General features: G+C 39.1%; 1 long non-coding RNA gene across 9 annotated transcripts in view; it reads left to right on the forward strand.

Annotated features, from left to right (window-relative positions):
• Positions 1–15612, forward strand: part of LOC309651483 — a 56718-nt gene extending 41106 nt beyond the window's left edge. Inside the window, exons 3-8 of one of the 9 annotated variants that reach the window (XR_014258166.1) lie at positions 663–896; positions 4261–4339; positions 7016–7134; positions 7232–7445; positions 13423–13611; positions 14629–15612. This is a non-coding gene — a long non-coding RNA (uncharacterized lncRNA). Of the gene's footprint in view, positions 1–662; positions 897–4260; positions 4421–7015; positions 7135–7228; positions 7446–13422; positions 13914–14628 lie in introns of those variants that run through there. The other 8 variants (XR_014258173.1, XR_014258167.1, XR_014258168.1 and 5 more) reach the window with 8 other exon arrangements.
• The last annotated feature ends 1705 nt before the right edge of the window (positions 15613–17317 follow it).

Below are 17317 nucleotides of genomic sequence, written 5' to 3' on the forward strand. Positions count from 1 at the left end.
ATTTTTGTAAGGCATCCACGCTGCTGCATGCACATCTGGTTCATTGCTTCTCACTGCTGCAGAGAAGTCCCTAGTGTAATCTACCACATTTTTCTTATCCACTCCCTCTGCTATGGACACCTAGATTAACTCCAAATCCCCCTCCAACCAATGCTTCAGTGAACATCCTCGTACCTGCCCCCTTGTGGGCGGGCGTGAGAATTGCTCTTCTGGAGGGGACTGGGTACAGGCTGAGCGACCACCTGATTCCACCAAGTACCACCGCATGGTTCTCTAGAATCACTGCAGCAATCCACACTTCCATTGCTGTTCCCATAACCCCACAGGCTCCCAGCATCGTCAGCTTTCTGCTTTCTGCCCTTCTAGCCAGTATAAAGGGATATATTCTTGTTTTGTCTCACTTCTCAATACCACTAACATTGTATGTATCTTCATATGCTGATTAGCCTTCTGGGTTCTTCTTGAATTGCCTGTTTTTTGTTGTTAGTGTTGTTTGGATTTGCTTCTCTCTTTTTTCCCAATTGGACTTCCTTTTTTTTTTTCTTTCCCTGTATCCTCTAGATAAGAGACCATGTTTGGTTTATATTCTGCAAATATCTTCTCCCAGTCTGATCCTGCTGTTACTTTTTTTCCCCATGGTCTCTCATTTTCCTTGTGGTTAGAAAATTCAAGCCGCCTACACCCGAGCCAGTGCCAGTGAAGTGCTGAGCATCCACACCACTTCATACCAGTTCACACCAGTGGAAACCTGCCTCTGCCACAGACGCCCTCACCTGCGACCACAGGGGTAGAGGGGCCCGGCCCCTGCCACAGGTGTGCTCTGCTGTCCCCTGGCTCCACTGTGACAGCTTCTGGAATATTCCCTCACCCGCCTCCCAGCAACCGTAAAACCAAAGGTGACTTGGGCACCCTGTGAGGCAGTGAGGGTGGGGACCCCTCCCAAGGAGAGCGGGGGAGTGGGATGGGGAAGGGGCAGAGGGCTAAGCCCAAGGGGAATTTTGGGGAGGAACAGTAGGTTTTCTTTTTTTAAGTGCTTTTAAAATTTATTTACATTTATATTTATATTTATATTTATTTTTTGGCCGCACGGCATGCAGGATCTTAGTTCCCCCGACCAGGGATCGAACCTGTGCCCCCTGCAGTGTAAGTTCCAAATCTTAACAAGTGGACCACCAGGGAAGTCCTGGAACAGTAGGTTTTCAAATACAAAAAGGCTTTATCAGGGTAGAAATTGGTTTGGAGAGTTGGTCTGTAAGTAAAAGACCCTCAGGGAAAATGTGAAGTTGGGGCTCCTGAGTGTTACCCCATCCCAGGCAGGGAAGCTGGTCATCTACGTAGTCAGGGAAGGATGCCCTTGGGTCTCAGGCTCCCTGAAGTTAAGGCTTAAATCAGACTCAAAGTCTTGCATAAAATGTACCAGAAAAGTGACAAATTCCAGACCAACGTGGCTTGGCTGGAAACAAAACAAAGAAAGCCAAACATTTGAAAATACTGAAATCCAGTCTAGTAATCACGCCGAATTGCAACAACTGAGTTCTGTACTTTGCTCTCACCTCTAGTGCTGAGGGTTAAGCCCGTTGAGTTGGAGTCTGGTGATTGCAGTGGGGTGTGTGGGAGGATCCTGAACTGGGAGGCAACCCAAACTCCTGGGCTGCGCTGGGCGCTTCCCTCCAGGCACCGCTGCTGCGCCAGGGCGGACAGGTCTCCCTTCGCAGCCATTCTGGATGACAGGCTTGAAATGCAGCATCAGTGGATGCTGATGCCATGGAAACCTCCCCAGTCCATTTTTCCTCTCCATAAGCCGAGACTAAGACGTTTACAATGAGACAAGAAGGTGTGGTCCAGCTCCAGCTGTTTAGCTAACTGGTAGTTATTCATAGAACTGCCTGGCCCAGCACGACAAGATGCTAACCTCTGTATTGGGTTTTGGCAAGTCAAGCAATTAAAAATAACATTAAAAAAAAAAAAAAGGTCATGAAGAACCTAGTGGCAAGACGGGAATAAAAACACAGACCTACTAGAGAATGGACTTGAGGATATGGGGCGGGGGAAGGGTAAGATGTGACAAAGTGAGAGAGTGGCACGGACATATATACACTACCAAATAAAATAGATAGCTAGTGGGAAGCAGCCGCATAGCACAGGGAGATCAGCTCGGTGCTTTGTGACCACCTAGAGGGGTGGGAGGGAGGGATATGCAAGAGGGAAGAGATATGGGAACATATGTATATGTATAACTGTTTCACTTTGTTATAAAGCAGAAACTAACACACCATTGTAAATCAATTATACTCCAATAAAGATGTTAAAAAAAAAACTTGTCAGGCAGCCTACTAAGGCTCCGTGTAGTTATGTCACCAGGCCAAGAAAAGTGTGTTAAGTGAGGGCCCATGGGTGACTCAGCACCCTGCCTCTGCTCTAGTGCACCCATCTGAAGATGAGAACCACACAGAAAGAAGAAGAGCGGAGGGCCAGAGAGACAAATTAAGACATCATACGTATCCCCAAATTCAACCATGACGGAAGCAACTTCTGTCCATTCTGGTACTTTCATTTCTTGCTTAAGAAAGTTTCAGGAGGATTTCTCTTGTGGGTCACCAAAACATTCTGACTAATACAGGTGGTGTAAACGTAAGAAAGGAGAGAAAAATATTCACTCATTACATTAACTACCTGGAAAACCCCAGATAATCAGCTGAAAACTTATTCAAGCAAATAAGAGTAAGGATGAATTTTTTAATTCAATAAGTGGTGTTGGGATGTTAGATCCCTGCTTCACACCAAAATACATTTCATAAAGAAAAAAAGATGTAATTAACCCATAAAAGAAATAGAAGAAAATATGGATACATTTTTATCTGATTTGGGAATAGGAAAAGCCTTTCTTAACCATTCAAACCAAAGCAGAAGACGAAAAAGACAAACTTGTAAAAATTAACTCTTCTGTTTTAATAACAATAAAGGATAGAATGAAAAATCAATTAAGATAGGGAATTTGGGAGGAGGATCAGGGTTAGGGCTTCCAGGGGCTGTATTTGGGGGAGGGGAAGATGATTGATTTGATTTGGGGAGTGTTGGTATTTGTGGGAACAGCTCTGTCAAAATGAACTAGAAATAGACACACGCATCTAAAACTGAGGGTGACCCCAAGGTTAGAGACATGTGTTTGGGACAATTCAGCATACAGATGATAGTTAAATCTACTAGAGTGGCTGGGATTACCCCAGAGTGAGAAAAGAAGTGGTCCCCAGAACTTGGCAGGACACTGACATTTAAAACCCAGGAGGATTCTTAGGTCCTTCAGGGCAGGAGGTGCTCCAGGTCTGAGTTATATCCTTGTGGCCTGGATATTCCCTAGCACAGTGCCAGATACGTACTGGATATTCTATACACACCCGTTTTTTTCTTTTTTTTAAACATCTTTATTGGAGTACAATTGCTTTACAATTGTGTGTTAGTTTCTGTTTTATAACAAAGTGAATCAGCTATACATATACATGTATCCCCATATATATCTCCTCCCACTTGCGTCTCCCTCCCATCCTCCCTATCCCACCCCTCTAGGTGGTCACAAAGCACTGAGCTGATCTCCCTGTGCTATGCGGCTACTTCCCACTAGCTATCTATTTTACATTTCGTAGTGTATATATGTCCATGCCACTCTCTCACTTTTATACACACCCTTTTGATTGTTTCCGTTAGTTTCTTAAATTTAATTCATTTAAAAATAGGTCAATTCATATGATTCAAAATTCAATGAGTGTGAAAGGATATCTTCTTGGTATCCCTGTCCCTCAGCCACTATTTTTCCTCCCTGGAATCAATGAAAATCAACACTTTCTTGCATATCATGTCAGAGATAGTTTATGCGTATGTGAGCAAAAAATATATATATATATATATATATATATATATATATATATATATGCACACACACACATATGTATATAAATTCTCTGGTTTCAACTCCTTTTTTCAATTGACACAATATTTCAGAGATTGTGTCATGTCAGTAAATCAAGAGTTTTTTCATTCTTTTTATGACTGTACAGTATTTCCATCTCTAGATTACCATAATTTGTTTAACCAGACCCTTTGTGATAGCTATAAATGTTATTTACAATATTTTGCTTTCACTAACAATGCCGGAATAGAGAATTTTGATTGCGTGTCATCCGACGGTGGTGGTTTTGAAATGTGTCACCTTGATTAGGCTGAACCGTGGGCTTCACAATTCCCTGTCATGTATGTTTCCTGCAGGGTGGATCACAAGACATTTTGGTCACATGAGATTGGAGGACAGATGTAAAGATGCAAATGCTTGTTTTGACCTTGGAAGGTGAGGGCAGGACCACCGTGTGCTTTTGTAGCTCACAAGACTTGTGGCTCATCTGTGGGCTGACCTCCTTGGAGTGAAGAGGTGGGCTGTAGCCACTCTCAGCTTAGAAAAAATTCTGTCATGTTTTCCCATCTGCTTTTACAGCTTGCTTTTCTGTATTTAAATATGTAGCCCCTTTGGAATTTGTCCATTTGTTTACCCAGTAGTTCCAAGGCCATTTATTGAATACTCTGTATTTTCCCCATTGATTTTAATGCCATCTTCACCATATTATACATATTATATTATACTATACATTCCTATATGTATTTGGGTCTGTTTCTAAACTTTCTCATCCTTTCTACTGATTTGTGCATAACAATTTATTTATTGAAATTTACAACATTAAAAAAATATCTAATTGGTCCAATCCCCCTTAATTACTTGTTTTTCAAAATGTTAGTGGCAAATCTTGTTTTTTCCTTCCCGTTTTATTGGGATGTAATTGACATGCAGCTGTATATTTATGTACAGCATAATGATTCGACTCATATACATCATGCAATGATGACCACAGTAAGTTTAGTGAACATCTATCATCTCATATAGATACAAAATAAAAGAAAAAGAAAAAAATTTTTTCCTTGTGATGAGAACTCTTAGGATTTACTTTCCTAATGACTTTCATATATAACATACAGCAGTGCTAATTAAATTTATCATGTGTTTCATTACACCCCTAGTACTTATTTATCTTATAACTGGAAGTCTGTACTTTCGACTGCCTTCATCCAATTTCCCCTCCCCCAACTAGTAGCCAGAAATCTGATCTCTTTTTCTCTGAGTCTGTTTGTTTTGATGTGTAATTGACCTATGACACTATGTTAGTTCCTGTTGTACAACATAGTGATTCAATATTTCTATACATTTCAAATGATCACTGTAAGTCTAGTTACCATCTGTAACCACACAAAGATATCACATAGTTGTTGGCTATATTCCCCACACTGTACACTTCATACCCTTCACTCCTTTACTTTGTAACTGAAGTTTGAACCCTCATCGATTTCTTTCCTCCCCCTTCCCCTCTGGCAACCACCTGTTCGCTCTCTGTATCTATTACTCTGCTTCTGTTTGTTCATTTGTTTTGCTTTTTAGATGCCACATATAGGTGAAATCATAATGGTATTTGTTTTTCTCTATCTTTTATACAAGGTTTAGACTCAACTTCTTGAATTTAAAAATTCATTTAAAAATTTTATTGGAATTATGTTAAATTTATAGAGACTTGATATCTGTATGATATTGAGTCTTCCCAGCTAAGAACAGTACACTTTTCACTTGGTCAGCTTTTCGTTTGTGTCCAAAAGTAAATTTAAAAATTTTCTTTGTAGAAACTGCACATTTATTGGTAAGTTTATTTCTAGCTATTTTATCTTTTTGTGGGACAATTGAAATGTCAAGGTTTTTGTTTATGCTTTTTTTCTTCAAACCAGATAGTGGAGATATTTTTGGTAAAACTGGAGATTGATCTCATCAAGTCTCCAGGCCAAGCACTCAGGAAGCATGCCAGCAGCGCTGTTATCTGTTCCGAGGACCCCACTGGTGTGGATGACTGTATGTCTGTAGAAATTGCTAAGGCCATATTCTCATGCCCTCTTGTGAACTGATACAACTCTGCAGTGCTGGGAGTATAAAAATCACTATGCTTTCAGCATATTAATTCATTAGAAATGGTTAGAACAGCAAGGGAGTTTTGAGATCAGGCATCTTGTCTAAAGCTTTCATTTTATAGATGAAGAAGGCCAAGGTAGTTGAAAAGTGATGAATTAAAATTGCAGACTTTGGATGCCAGAGTGGGTGCCGTCTCTTCCAACTTACACTGTCTTTTCTCCTTGAACTTAAAATGTCTCAACACTTCAGAGGAGCACCTACAATAGTCACTGTTTCCACCATAAGCACCAGAGTGAAAACACCTGGTCAAGACATCCCACCTTCACTGATATTCAGGCCAGGAGCTGTGTTTGACCCTGTTTGTCCATCTCCAGACCTTTGTGCTAATCCAGCAGTTCTCAGAATGTGGTCTGGGGACCCCTGTGAGATTGCAAGACCCTTTCAGGAAGTTTTCAAGGTTGAAACTATTCTTATAATAATATTACAACATTATTTGCCTTTTGCTCTCATTTGCTCAGGAACGTTTTCCAGAATTTTCCAAGAAAGTATACTTAGGATATAAATATGTGCATTTTCAGACATTAACTAAGTTTGTTCTCAGTACTTTTGCTGAGCTCTTACTACTTCAGTTATACTTGCTATAATGTCTTTAATCTCATTATTGTCAAAACACTTGTTATTTGAAATCCTGAAGTTTGTCTCCAGCCTATGTGGAAACTAAGTAAGCACATTTTGTTGTCTTGATTTGCAGTCATTTTTTTTTGAAATTTTTAAATATCTAAGTATAATTAATGTACAATATTACAAAAGTTACAGGTGAACAATGTAGTGATGCATAACTTTTAAAAGTTAGACTCCATTTATAGTTACTGTAAAATATTGGCTCTATTGCAATCATATTTTTAAATATTAAAAACTTTTCTAAAATTTTAAACATTTTGTAAAACTATTTTGAAATTTAATAAAATTTTATTCTAAAATAAAAGAAAATGTATTTATAATATATCTTTCTTATTTTTAAAGGTGAATGGTTACTTTCTCAGCCCACAGCTTCACGATCTGCATATAGTCATTTCTCTGGCTCAGAAGGCAGGAACTTTCAAAGAAAAAGGGTGAAATTGTGAATAAGAAATAAAAATATGGTGAATATTACCTTTTCCTTGGTTGTATACATGTTAACAATTCATTATTATTTCTGAAAGTATTACGGTGAGTGACTTCTGGTTTCCGGTCCAGCAGGATCTTAGAAGTGATCACGCCATCCTAACAACAAGAACAAAGCTGAACAAACTGAAAAATCAGCAACTCTTCTTAGATCTGTCGTCAGAGCAGTGAAGTCACAGGGCAAACAGCTGTCCAGAAATTTAAAGAGACAAATAGGTAAATGGAGAGAATCACGATTTACCAGATCTGAAACCCCCTGGCAGAAAACTCCGTGGGAACCAGTGCCCAGGTAGGGAAAACTGAACTGTAATTGATGAATTGCTGGAGACTCAGAGGGGACAGTCTGAGAGTTAAAAACTGCAGGAGGATCCAGTCATAGGGGGTCCCCACAATTTTGTGAGTTTTACCTCTAGGAGCTCACAGGGAATATCAGAAAAAATTCCCTTGTGCTTCCACCAGGGGGAAGGGAAAAGTAACCTTTTTTTTTTTTTTTTTTTTAAAGAAATTCACGTTCTTTTATTTATTATTTATTTATTTATGACTGTGTTGAGTCTTCGTTTCTGTGCGAGGGCTTTCTCTAGTTGCGGCAAGTGGAGACCACTCTTCATCGCGGTGCGCGGGCCTCTCACCATCGTGGCCTCTCTTGTTGCGGAGCACAGGCTCCAGACGCGCAGCCTCAGTAATTGTGGCTCATGGGCCCAGTTGCTCCGTGGCATGTGGGATCTTCCCAGACCAGGGCTCGAACCCGTGTCCCCTGCATTGGCAGGCAGATTCTCAACCACTGCGCCACCAGGGAAGCCCAAAAGTAACCATTTTGACAAACCCAGAGAATTCTGTTCTTCTTAACATGGTCTTCCCTTGGGAGAAACTATTTATCCAGAGCCTGACCTACTAGGGCTTTATCAGAGCCTAGCTGACCGTGGGGAAGGGAAATACCCAACTGCAGCCCCCTCTTGCTTTCCACATGGGGAAGAAAAACTTCCAAGTCCAGCCCCCTCTACCCATCCTCTCCCACCAAAGACAAGGAGAGGAACTGAGAAGCACCAGGGTTGTTCACAGAGGCTCAAAAGACTGAGACCTAATCATAGGGCTATAGAATGCTACCCCGCCGCCACACTTACCGTTCCTTTACTAAAGCCCTGTTTACCGCGGTACCTTTTATTCAGTACATCGTGTCCACCTTTCAACAAAAAATTACAATGTGTACTAAAAGGCAAAAAAAACAGTTTGAAGGGACCAGAACCAGAGTCAGATATGGGAGGAATGTTGGAATTACCAAGAATTTTTTTAAACTGTGATTAAAATGCTAGGCACTTTAATGGAAAAAGCAGACAACATGCAAGACATGGTGGATAATGTAAAAAGAGAGATGAAAATTCTAAAAAAAAAAAAAAAAAGCCCAGGATCAAAACCGCTGTAATAGACATGCAGGATGCCATTGATAGGCTCTTTAGTAGACTAGCCATGGCTAGGAAAGAATCTCTACACTTGAGGATATTACAATAGAAACTTCCAAAAATGAACAACAAAGAGAAAAAAGACTGAAAAATACAGAATATCCAAGAACTGTGAGACAACTACAAAAGGCATAACATATGTATGTATCGTGGGAAAGCCAGAAGGAGAAGAAAGAGAGAAAGGAACAGAACCAATATTTGAAGTAATAATGACTGAGAATTACTTCAAATTAACGTCAGACACCAAAACACAAACCAGGAAGCTCAGAGAACACCAAGCGGAATAAATGCCCCCAAAACTACACATAGGCATATCATATTCAAACTGCAGAAAACCAAAGATAAAGAAAAAATCTTGAAAGAAGGTAGAAGATAAAAAAGCTTACCTATAGAGGAACAAAAATAAGAATTACATCTGGCTTCACCTCAGGAACCATGCAAACAAGAAGAGAGTGGAGTAAAATATTAAAGTGTTGAGAGAAAAGAAAACCCACCAACCAAGAATACTGTACCCTGTAAAATTATCCTTCGAAAGTAAGAGAGAAATAAAGACTTTCTCAGATAAAAATTGGGGAAATTTGTTTCCAGTAGACCTGCCTTGCAAGAAATGTTAAAAGAAGTTCTTAATGTAGAAGGAAATTGGTATAGATCAAAAACTCAGATCTAGATAAAGAAGAGCATTGGAGAAGGAATAAGTGAAAGCACAATTAAAACTTTACTTTTCTTAATTGATCTAACAGATGACAGTTTGTTCAAAATAACTACCAAAATGTATTCAGTTATGTATGCTTATATGCATAATATAACACTCCTTTGTCAGAAATGGACTCCAGCTGGGAGAAAATCACTAAGGATACAGTTGAACTCAGCACCATCAATCAACTGGATATAACTGACATCCATAGACTGCTTCACCCAACAACAGCAAGTTACACATTTTTCTCAAGTTCACATGAAACATTCAGCAAGATAAACCACATTCTGGGCCATAAAACACACCTTAACAAATTGAAAAGAACAGAAATCATACAATGTGTACTCTCAGACCACAGTGGAATTAAGCTAGAAATCAGTAGCAGGAAGATACATGAAAAAATCCCCAAACTCTTGGAGATTAAACAACACACGGGTCAAAGAAGGAATCTCAAGAGAAAATTTTAAATTTTGAACTAAATAAAAAATAAAACATTAAAATTTTAATATACCGTGAAAGCAGTGCTTAAAGGGAACATTATAGCATTGAACACATATATTAGAAAAGAAGAGATTTCTAAAACCAGTCATTTAAGCTTCTCTTTTAGGAAACTAGAAAAAGAAGAGCAAATTAAATCCAAGGTAAACAGAAGAAAAGAAATAATAAAAATTAGAACAGAAATTAATGAAATTCAAAACAGGAAATCAAGAGAGAAAATCAATAAAACCTAAAGCTGGTTCTTTGGAAAGATCAATAAAGTGGATAAACTTCTTGCCAGGCTAACTAAGAAAAAAAGTGAGGACACAAAATTATTAATAAGTGAAAGAAAAGAGGAGACATTACTAAAGATTTCATGGACATTAAAAAGAATAATAAAGGAATATGATGAATAACTCTGTGCCTACAAATTTGATAATCTAGATGAAATGGACCAATTCCTTGAAAGACACAATCTGCCAAAACTCACGCAGAAGAAATAGGCCACCTGATAGGCCTATGTCTATTAAGGAAATCAAATCAATAATTAATGATCTTCCAAAACAGAAAGCACCAGGTCCAGATGGGTTCACTGGTGAATTCTACCACACATTTAAGGAATAAATTATACTAATTGCTTACAATCTCTTTCAGAGGACAGAAGCAGAGGAAATATTTCCTAATGTATTCTATGAAGCCAGAATTACCCTAATACCAAAACCATCACATGGCTAAAAAAGAAAAATCACAAGATCATATCAATAAATGCAAAAAGCATTTAACAAAATCCATTCCCATTCATGATAAAAAAAAAAAAAACTCTCAGTAAACTAGGAATAGAGGGGAACTGCCTTGGCTTGAGGAAAAAATATCTACAAAGAACCTACAGCTAACATCATACTTGATGGTGAGAAACTCAAAGCTTTCCCACTAAGATCAGGAATAAGGCAAAGACATTGCCTCTTATCACTGCTTTTTAAACATCATACTGGAAATCCTAGCTAAGCAATAAGACAAGAAATGGAAAATAAAAGGTATGCAGATTGAGAAGGAAGAAATTAAAGTGTCTTTGTTCACAGATGACATGATCGTCTACATAAACAATGTGAAAGAATCAACAAAAAACTCCTGGAACTAATAAGTGATTATAGTAAGGTTGCAGGATACAGGGTAACTGTACAAAAGCCAAGTGCTTTCCTACATACCAACAACGAACAAGTGGAATTTGAAATTAAAGCACATTACCATTTACATTAGCACCCCAAAAATAAAATTTTAGGTATAAATCTAACAAAATATATTCAAGATCTATTTGAGGAAAACTACAAAACTCTGATGAAAGATATCAAAAATGAACTAGAAAAAAACAGAGAGATATTCTGTGTTCATGGATAGGAAAACTCATTGTTGTCAAGATATCTTCCCAATTTGATCTACAGATTCAGTGCAACCCTAATCAAAGTTCCAGCAAGTTATTTTGTGGATATTGACAAACTGATTCTAAAGTTTATATAGAGAGACAAAAGTCCCAGAAGAGCCAACTCAATATCGAAGAAGAACAAGAAAGTCAGACTGACGTTACATTATTTTAAGTTTTACTATAAAGCTTCAGTATTCAAGACAGTGTGATTATTGGTGAAAGAATAAGCAAATAAATCAATAGCATAGAACAGCAGCCCAGAAGCAGACTCACATAAATATGGTCAACTGGTCTGGTGAAGAAGCAAGGCATTACAATGAAGCAAATATAGTCTCTTCAACAAATGGTGCTGGAACAAATGGACACCCACATGCAAAAAAAAAAAAAAAATCTAGATACAGACCTCACACCCTTCACAAAAATTAACTCATAATGGAGCATAGTCCTAAATGTATCATACAAAACTGTAAAACTTGTAGACATACCATAGGAGAAAACCCAATGACCTTGGGTATGCTGATGACTTTTTAGAGACAACACCAAAGACATGATTTATGAAAGAAGTAATCGATAAGCTGGACTTCATTAAAGTTAAAAACTTCTGCTCTGTGAAAGACACTGTTAAGAGAATAAGACAAGCCACAAACTAAAAGAAAATATATACAAATGACACATCTGATAAAGGACTGTTCTCCAAAATATACAAAGAACTCTTAACACTCAACAATAAGAAAACAAACAACCCGATTTAAAAATGGGCAAAAGACCTGAACAGACACCTCCACTAAAGAAGATATACAGATGGCAAGTAAGCACATAAAAAGATGTTCAACATCATATGTTATTAGGGAATTACAAACTAAAACAACAGTGAGTTACCACTATAAACCTGTTATAATGGCCAAAATCCAAAAGACACCAAATGCTGGCAAAGACGTTGAGCAACAGGAACTCCCGTTCACTGCTGGTGGAAATGCAACATGGTACAGCCACTTTGGAGGACAGTTTGGCAGTTTCTTATAAAACTAAACATACTCTTACCACATAATCCAACAGTGGCACCCCTTGGTATTTATCCTAATGGATTGAAAACTTATGTCCACATGAAAACCTTCACATGGATGTTTATAGCAGCTTTATTCATAAGTGCCAAAACTTGGAAGCAAGCAAGATGTCCTTCAGTAGGGGACTGGATAAACAAACTGTGGTACACCCAGACAATGGAATATTATTCAGGGCTAAAAAGAAATGAGCTGTCAAGTCCTGAAAAGACATGCAGGAAACTTAAATGCATATTACTAAGTGAAAGAAGCCAATCTGAAAAGTCTACAAACTGTATGATTCCAACTATATGACATTCTGGAAAAGGCAAAACTATGGAGACAGTAAAAAGATCACTGGTTGCCAGGAGTGAAGGGGAGCAGAGGAATGAATTAGCAGAGCACAGAGGATTTTTAGGACAGAGAGACTATTCTGTATGTTACTACAATGGTGGATGCATGTCATTTACATTTATCAAGATCCATACGATGTACAGCACCAAGAGTAAACCCTAATGTAAATTATGGACCTTGGGTGATAATGATGTGTCTACATAGGTTCATTGGTTGTAACGCACATCCACTCTAGTTCAAGATGTAGATAGTGGAGGAGGTTGAGTGTGTGTGGATGTGGTGTTTATAGGAACTCTCTATAATTTCTGCTCAAGTTTGCTATGGACCTAAAATCGCTCTAAAAAATAAAGTTTATTAATTAAAGGAAAGAGTATTATGATGCCAATTAAGTTGTAGTATCACTTGGAGACCAGTCACTCAACATTTACAGAAAAAGGAATTGAACATTTTAAATGTAGGTGTGATGAGCTCTTTAAAAGTGAAAAGTTATTTGTTACAGATTTTCGCATTAGAAATGAGAAAACCTCTAAAACAACCTACAAGGTAAGTTATCTTACTATGTTGGCTGAAGAAGTGCACACCATAGCTGAAAGGCTTACAAAAGGTTTACAGTTGACAATGCTGAATGCCTGCAGAATGAAGTCCATAGAGAAATCATGGTAGTGCCACTTTCCAATGACACAGTAACTAGTTATATGAAAGTTTGGGCTACCGATGTGATAAATGAATTCTCATGTGCAGAAATTGTACTTTTGCTTTATCAATGGGACAAATCTATAGATGTGGCTGGGTTTGCTGCTTTGCATGTTTTAATCCATTATCAGCCCCAGCTAATAAACACTGAAGATCTTTCATGGGAACACGTGGCAACAAACACAAAGAGCTGAAGAACTTTTCTGACAACAAACTTGTTGCTTGGCAGGAAACACGAAACGTTGAATACCTTTTTTGAGGCTCATGGTTTATCCTGGAACAAGTCTGTTGACATTTGCACAGATGACAGAAAAGCCAAGGTGAGTAAAACTACTGGCACCTTAGCACGAATCGAGGCAGTGACATTAAATTGTACTGTCTTTGTATTCTTCACCACGCAGTTACAAAACAAAACAAAACAGTTTCACTTAGGAAAGTCCTTGATAAACCTGTAAAACTTGTTAATCTCATCAGACCTCAACTCCTTGAATACACATCGTTTTCGTATTTCTCCCCAACAAAATGGGGAGCCCTTGTGTTGCAAAGTGAAGTATGGCGTTTGTCTCAAAGAAAAGCTCCTGTCAACTGCTTCATTTGTGATCTGAGCAAGCTACTTTGTCATGGAAAACCATTTTTACTTGAAAGAACAGCAGGAGGACAAATCATGATTATTCAGACTTGGGTATTTGGCTGACATTGTGTTGGAAATAAAGAGTGAGCCCTTTATTTCAAGGAAAACATTGACACTTCTTTTCTTGCCAATGATAAGACTGAACGTTTAGGGGAAAATTAGAATACTGTAAAACTTGAATTCACCACCATATGTTTGACAGCTTCCGGATACTTTCTTTATATGTTATGTGATGACATTAATGAATTATTTTGTATTGTTTGAAGTATGTCAACATTGAGAAGATCTGCATAACTCAGTAAACCAATATTTTCCAAATGAAAAAAATGTGTGAAGTTACAAAGATATTCATGAGTAAAATATCCATTCAAAGTGTCAAATAGACTGATGATGGATTTTAATGTAACCATTAAGATGGTATGGTGTGATGAATTGGGAGACTGGGATTGACATATATACACTAATATGTATAAAATGGATAACTAATAAGAACCTGCTGTATAAAAAAATAAATAAAATAAAATTCAAAAATTAAAAAAAAAGATGTTATAAAAGTTTCATTAGTTTAGTTTCTGATTCCACATTGTAAGTAACCTTTAAATGCTATCACTTGTCGAGTTTTGGTGTAGCATCAAAGAATATCCATAATTATCTGAAAAAACTATTAAAATACTCCTCCCTTTCTTGTTTATCTGTATGAAGCTAGATTTTCTTCATATACTTCAACCAACACAACAGATTGAATGCAGAAGCAGATATGAGAGCTGTCTTTTATTAACTCAGACATTAAAGAGATTTGTAAAAAATGTAAAACAACTAAATTTTCTTTTGTTTTGGAAAATATAGTTTGAAGTATAGCTTAAGAAATGTCCTTGTCTTATAATATAATGGGATTATTATTTTATTAAGGAATAAATACATACCAAACATGGGAGAATTACTGTGCTACTCTATTCCTCTGCACAGCACTTATCACATACCTACCAATCCAATAAAATTGGTCATGAATACTCAAGGCTGTTTGAATTGCCTAAGCTTTCCTCATTTACTCACACTAGTCCTTATTCAGGCTCCACCTCTAGCCGATTCCAAACTTTTGGCCCCATTTTCTACCGCCCAACTCTGAACACACCTGTGGCAGCCACCCCCCACCTCCCTCCATCTAACAGAACCCAGTTTTGTTTCCCCCTCCTCTGAGTGGCCTTGACCTTCAGAGCAGTCCAGGGCCCTCTCCAGCCCCAAGGGGGCACCTTAGTTTCGTCTAACCCAATATGGCTGTCTCATTCCCTTTGCAAAATCATTGGTTTAAGCGTGGCTGTGAGACCATGAGATGTGAGAAATCTTCTGAGGACCCTGGGAAGGTTTCCTCAGTCTTAAAATGGGACATAAGACAGGGTTGATTCCCTCCTTCTGCCTGGATATTGTTGTTGATATATGAAGCCCAGAACCACTGCAGCCATTTGGGGCCCATGAGGAGAATCAGCCTAGCAAACAAGCCCGTGTGTGGAGGATGACTGAACATAAAGATAGAGGCGATTTGGCCCCTGATGACGTTGCTGTTCTATAAACGAGCCCTGCCGCTGCCCAGTCTCGAGAGCTCTAACTAGGAGCTCTTATATTTCCTATTGAGAATTTACCTTTTCTTTAGCTGAAAATATCCAAACCCCTCTGGACATTCATGCAAATTATTTCTCCTTGCCTCTGCCCACTCCCATCAGCTCTCCACTCTCCGGTTTCCTTTGGTGAGAAGACATTCTAGAAGGGCAAAAGGCACAAGCTGTAGACCCAGACTGCCCAGGCCCAAAGCTGGCTTGGTCACATCCTAACTGGTGAGAGAAGGCAATTTATTGAATCTGCTGGGCCTTGGTTTCCTCATTTGTGAAAGGCGGCTAATAAGAGGGCTACATTTCATGAGCTTAAGCAGGGGGGACTAAAAGAGCTAATACTTTTAAAGCATCTGGAACAGTTTTCACTTTCTTGAAATCCATCAAAGGAGGATTCAAACAAGGTGAACTTTTAGTGAATGGCATGCATTTTTGCTCACAGATTTCATTTAGACCAAAACATTAGGTTGGACCATATGAAGTTACCAGTAACCCACTGTTTCTGACTTACAAAAATGGCAATTTCACATGGTTCAATCTACTACCCCTGGAAACTATGCTTCAGAGCTGTGAAAGAAAGCTCTCTTCTCTTTTGGAAAAGAAGAGCAGTTCCAGAAGCAGGTCCACAAAGGACAGGACATTGGAGATTAAACTAGGGGCTGCCAGGGAGTTCCCTTCTATTATAAGCAGGCAGCAGAGGCCGAAAATAAAAACAAGTAAATGGATTACGTATATTTAATTTGAAAACAGTACAGTGCTATCTAAAATTATTATAAAAATATTGTTTATCATATAAGCAATCTTTAGTGCCTCATCCATGAAAAAGATACATTTTAATAGTAATATATTTTACATTTCAGTTTTTCACTTGAAAAGACCAAAATGTAAAGGAATTCATTGGCTGCCCCGTAGACATTGTGACTTTTATTCATCTCATGATCCTGGGCAAGTCACATGGTCTGCAGTAAAATATGGGTTCTTAAGCTTTGGAGAGTCTGAGGCTTCAGGTGTCTTTCTCACTAAACTGGTTTAAATTTTAATTAGAGGATAATTCCATACTAAGAAGAAATGTGGCCTTTTGACACCCTCCCCGGGGGATAATAACATACCAGCTGCCAGCTACAAGGAGCTTGATTTTTTTCAAAACACCAGGCATTTGGCAAAGGCAGTGCTGAGCCACTCACCACGGCTCTCCACGGAGGCCGAGTGCGGGGGCTGCTCTGCCCTCTTTCATAAGGAGAAGTGTCACAAATTGGAGCCGGACAAGACGGCCCAGAAAAAGAATGCGGTGGCCCCATGGTCCCTCACAGTCTGTTTCCTCTAAGAAGGAGCAGGCGCCACCAGGTTTCCAGGCAACGCCCCTCCCCTCTGATGCCTGCAGGAGAGACCAGGCTCCCAGGTGCGCCCCCCATCAGGGAGCAAGGTGATGGAGTCAGGGAGGAGCGTCCATGCGGCAGGGGATGGGGGAAGACGTGGGAACGCCCACACAGAAGTGGACACGCTCTGTTCAGAAGGTCACTTTCTGCTCGGGGGATCGCGTCTCTGCTCTGGAATTCTGATGTAGGCCTATTGAGGCCCATGGAAACCACCCCACAGAGACCTGGTGTGGGTCCTGGATGCGAGCTACCCTTGAACCAGGAGCAGAGCCAGCTCGGGAGCTCCCTGGTGGTCCGAGCCCTGACCCAAATCTCCCTTTTGTTCCCCAAATGGTTTGTATCCCAAGCTCTGGGAGGCAAACGTAAGCACTGCTAAATGGGAAATGGAACTCCACACTTTGACTCAAGGCCTGGC

This window comes from Balaenoptera physalus (assembly GCF_965194825.1).
Source record: "Balaenoptera physalus genome assembly, chromosome: 21".
Lineage (NCBI taxonomy): Eukaryota > Metazoa > Chordata > Mammalia > Artiodactyla > Balaenopteridae > Balaenoptera > Balaenoptera physalus.